General features: G+C 37.0%; 1 pseudogene across 1 annotated transcript; it reads left to right on the top strand.

Moving 5' to 3' along the window:
- The first annotated feature begins 3299 nt into the window (after positions 1 to 3299).
- On the top strand, positions 3300 to 4142 carry LOC306670983 (microtubule-associated protein RP/EB family member 1-like; annotated as a pseudogene). The gene has a single exon. The product of its transcript is annotated as a microtubule-associated protein RP/EB family member 1-like (transcript).
- The last annotated feature ends 217 nt before the right edge of the window (positions 4143 to 4359 follow it).

Raw genomic sequence — 4359 nt, forward strand, 5'->3', positions numbered from 1 at the left:
CACAGATATATACATAACCATACATTTATCATATGCACACATTATAAGTGTGTACATTTACCAGATAACAGTAAGTGATTCACACAGAAATTTAAAATGGACAGTAGGACATGAAATGTACTGGATTTTCCTCAAAAACTATAGCTCATGCACTGCATGAAGCAGGGAGTGAGGAACTGCGGGAAGGGAAGAGGCTCTGTTATATACCTCGCACGTGGCCTCCTTTCTTCACACCTGTGGCAGCTTCCATATTGACAATCAACAGAAAGCTACCCACTGCCTTTTCCTTTTTATTCTGCTTTTACAGAGTGGAAATTTTTGCATTCCTCCTCATTACCAAAGATCTAATACTCCTAGCATTTTATGACACTACACTTCATTTCTATTTTTTGCAACAACTTCAATGGCAAACCCGAGGAGTGTGAATCAGACACCACTGGCCAGCCATCCCCTTAATTAAGTGCATTAATATTTCTTTTACTATTCTGAGTAAAACCATTCTAGAAAATGACAAGGTGTAAAGATGTCATATGCATTTTGTTTGAAAATGAATATGCATTATTATAAATTAAATTCGATATTCAATTAATACAATCAAATGTTTATTAGCCTACTGTGATAGCGATAATAATAGTGTGTGTGAGCAAAACTTGTAACCAACCAAGGCAAACATTTTTGGTGTCAGAAGAGATCAGATGTTGTATAGGAATGGTAAACACTTTCTGATTTCATGAACACTTGATACTGGCTCCTTTCGAAAGGAAAAATCTGCTACTACTCAACTTTCTTCTCCCATATTTAAATTAATATTAGAAAAGAAATCAATCATAAGCCAAAACATCATATGTGCCACCCAAGGTTCCAGAAGAGAGGGGAGGTACCTTACCCAGCCACAGCTATAAGCACCTTCACATAGCTGAAGGCCCAAAGAGCTGGATTGCCAAATGCCTACTGGAAATATCTACCTTCCTTTCCCATAGATGTCCTGAACTCACTTCCCCCAAAAATGTTTCTTCTCTGCATTCCATTTATCAGTGAATGGGACCAGTATCTATCATGTTTACCTTAAAACTTTTCCTCTTCTTCCTTTGCTCCATCAGTCCTCGAGACTTTACCCATTAAAATCATCTCATGAGTTCTGTCCAATCCCATGGTCGTTTTGACAACACTGTTGATTCCTCAGCTAGTACTCAATTCTGTCCCCTTTATCCTTCCAACAGAGTCAGGAGGGATTCAGGTAGAAAGTCATGTGTCTTAAGGAAGCCTGAGCCTTCCCCGGATGCTAGATTTTAAGTCTTGATAAATGTATCCACAACAACACTGTCCAATGGAACTTCCTGCAAAGATGGAAAAGATTTATAGTCTATGCTGTTCAACATGGTAACCACAACCATGTTACCATTAAGCATTTGAATTGTGGCTGGTGCAAAAGAATTTCTAATTGGATGCAATTTTATTTAATTTAAATGTAGACGATTACATGTGAGTAATGACTTCATTATTGGATAGCACAGATATAATCAGGGTGTTTCTTTATAACTCACCAGTGAGACCTACAGGAATGGATATTTTACAGAAATTTGACTAGTTAGATATGAGAAAGAGTTTGCCGAAGAACTTCTGGAAACCTTCTTTTTCTTAAAAAGAGATAAAGAAAGAGGCATTCTTCTGTCCTCTGAATGCTGAGTAAAGATGATACTCAAGGCTTTTTAGCCTTCTTGAATCCACAAAGGGACAAGTCTCTTTTCCTGGAATTATTTGTGCGATAATAAATCTCCTTATTTTAAATTCTGTTGAGGGATCATTCCTGTATCTTTGGGTAAAATTCATCCTCAGCAATGATATATTTTTTAAACTATAGCAACTTGTCAATTTTTTTTACCCAATGTGATGTAGTCACCACCTTGTTGACCTTCTTTTTAAAAATTTTTTAAATTTGTCCTAATTAGTTATACATAAGAGTAGAATGCATTTATGCACTTTGATAAATCATACATAAATGGAGTATAATTTCTCATTTTTCTGATTGTACATATTGTTGACCTTCTAATTTACCATTCAAATATCTTTTGGAGTATTTTTCTTCCACAAGACTTGACATGATTTATAATGAGATATTTAGTGGTTCGGCTGTATACATCTTTATAGTCTATCCCCACACCAGCTTCTGCCCTCTGGAAAATAAACATCACAATCATGTATCACCATTGCTGTGCACACGTACTGGCAGTTTGTGGACACTCATCAAATAGATCTTGAATTAACAAAGTTGGTGTTTAAAATTACAATTTTAATCATAAGTCTCCTTGTAAAAACATATCAATTTTACTACACAGATGATAAGATAGATATCAAATTTCCTAATCTAACATATCAAGTTATTCCACTCTCTGGCTGGGTTGACCTTTGTAGTCCCTTGTCCTATCACCACTGCCTGCCACTCACCTCATGTTTGGTCTCAAAAATAATTAAAACTCACCCTTTTTTAGATTTTCTAAAAATTCAGAGCTTTATTGAGTGATTTTGCTGACTCCTTTGAAAAGTTTCATGCAAATAATCTATTCATGAATTAGAGAATTGGTTGGTAGAATGAATCAAGGGAGAAAAAAGATAAAAAAATCGTATTTATAAAAAGAAATTGGAAGAGAGGTAACTTTATATAACCTGGGAATAGGGAACCTCATTTACATTTTTTTCCATTTAACTTTTTTTTTTGGCAACTAGCAGAGAGGACAGTGTGGGTACTGCATTCTTGATGAGTGTGATTAAGACTAAAAGAAAAACGTTTTCATTTGCTGATGATTCTCTAAAAACGTTGAGAATGTGGTTGCAGAAAGAATGAGAGGCTGGCTCAGTAAAATGTGAGTCAGGGTATACCCAGGGACACCTCATTCTTGGTAAATTCATGTTTCCACCATTTCTCCAATCAGAATTTCTCAAAATCCATTTTTAATTCATCTTCCTATAGAGAGGACATACCCATTCTTCTAAAACCAGCCCTTTTCACTTGTAGATTTTGTATCTAGATGCCCAGCCTCTGAATCTATATATCATCTTCCACATATATTAATATTACGTATAATTTATATATACATTTTTTTAACATACTACATGGTTTAGTCAGCTTTTGGTCACTGTGACCAAAAGACCTGACAAGAACAACTAAGTAGACTTAGCCACTTAAAAGTTCAAGGTGAGGAGGACATTGAGTGGATGGGTGGGGTCAGACAGTTTGAAGGAGACAAAAACAGAACCAAGCAGGGCTAGGGCAGTGCACATGTTTCTCCTGATGGCTGAAGATGGCAGTGAACATGCACTTGACGTCAGTCACCAGCAATCACCTAAGTTGATGTGACATGCTGGCCTGGATCAATGAGTCTCTGCAGTTGAATCTGACAAAGATTGAACAGTTGTGCTCAGGGGCTTCCTATTGTCAGTTTATGGATATGTTGTTGCCAGGATCTGTGGCCTTGAAGAAAGTGGAATTCCAAGCTAAGCTAGAACATAAAAATATCCAGAACTCCAAAGTACTACAAGAAGGTGTTAAGAGGATGAGAGTTGACAAAATAATTCCTGTGGATAAATTAGTAAAAGGAAAATTTCAGGATACTTCTGAATTTGTGCAGTGGTTTAAGAAGTTTTTTGATGCAAACTATAATGGAAAAGACTATGACCCTGTAGCTACCAGACAAGGTCAAGAAAGTGCAGTTGCTCCCTCCCTTGTTACTCCAGCTCTGAAAACATGGAAGAAACTTCTCAATTTGAGCTGTGCAGCTCCACGTTTCAATATAGAACTCTGCAACTCCTAAGATTGGCTCAGAAGGGGTGAGAAAGAATCCTGGTGTGATCTATGGGGATGATGAAGCAGCCGAATTGACACAGCTGGTCAACGTGTTGAAACTTACTGTTGAAGACTTGGAGAAGGAGAGAGATTTCCCCTTTGGAAAACTAAGGAACATTGAGTTGATTTGCCAAGAGAACAAGGGGGAGAAAGATTCTGTATTGCAGAGGATTGTAGACATTCTCTATGCCACAGACAAAGGTTTTGTGATAACTAATGAAGCGGGCCCACGGGAAGAAAAAGAAGAGTATTAACAGCCTGGACCAGCAGAGCAACATCCAAATTCTTCACTCCAAATCATGTGCTTCACTGCAAATTACTCCCTTTTATTTTTCTGAGAGGATTTACTGATTTCTTTTCATAAGCAAAAAGTACCTCTTTTTAAAAGTGTACTTTGCAGAAGTTTCACTCCTTTCCAATAAGTTTGAATTAGGAACTTTTACCTTGTAGCAGAGCAGAATTAATATCTAGTTGGTTCACCTGGGGAACAAAGACACTGATCATGAGGCTCATTATGT

This window comes from Sciurus vulgaris (genome assembly GCF_902686455.1).
Source record: "Sciurus vulgaris genome assembly, chromosome: 10".
Classification (NCBI taxonomy): domain Eukaryota; kingdom Metazoa; phylum Chordata; class Mammalia; order Rodentia; family Sciuridae; genus Sciurus; species Sciurus vulgaris.